We start from the raw sequence: 764 nt of genomic DNA, 5'->3' as shown, positions 1-764 counted from the left end.
AGTCACTTCCTACAGTGTTTGAAATAAAACCTTTGTCCCGGTCTGCAGGCCCCTGCAGCTCTGGCTTGTCTGTCTCTGAGCTCTGGCTTGTCTGTCTCTGAGCTCGCCTCCTGTATACTCCCCTTCTCCCCACTCCTCTCCCCACGCTGTCTCAGTCTCTCTCTAGTCATTCTTGTTCTGATTCTTAAACATTCCAAGGCCTCTTCCTGCCTCAAGGAACATGTGCTGTTCCCTCCAGCTAGAATGCGATTTCCCCAGATGTTGACGACTGCTTGACTGCTTCCTTCTCAACCAAACTCAGCCTTCATGACCACCCACCCTCCCCACCACCATTCCCCATTCTACACCCACGTATCCACCGCCCCCCCCATCCTCCTTTGTTCATCCAGGTATGTGTTTATCATCAGCCTTCCTCTTTCTAAGACCAACTGCCTGAGATCAGGGACCTTATCTGCCTCGCTCATGGCTGTGCCCCAGAACCCAGCCCATCACAGGCCCTCGGTTATCAGTTACGGGATGAATGAACTTATTGATCTCTTTTAGATGCCAGGCTCTGTTCTGGGCATTTTACACGTACTGTCTGACTGAATCTTGCAGTGGCGACCCCAGGGGAGAAGCTGCAGCTTAGGCAGATGACATGACCTGTTCAAGGTCATGCAGCTAGGAAGGGATGGAGCAGGATTCAAACCAGCCTGCGCCCCAAGACCACACTTACAGTTCCATTGGTGTGCTGAGCCTCCTATTAATAGCAAACCCTCACACAG

The sequence above is a fragment of the Propithecus coquereli genome, unplaced genomic scaffold, assembly GCF_000956105.1.
Source record: "Propithecus coquereli isolate 6110/MARCELLA unplaced genomic scaffold, Pcoq_1.0 Scaffold220, whole genome shotgun sequence".
Classification (NCBI taxonomy): Eukaryota; Metazoa; Chordata; class Mammalia; order Primates; family Indriidae; genus Propithecus; species Propithecus coquereli.
The sequence above is the reverse complement of the archived record's forward strand: the minus strand, read 5'-3'. Positions refer to the sequence as shown.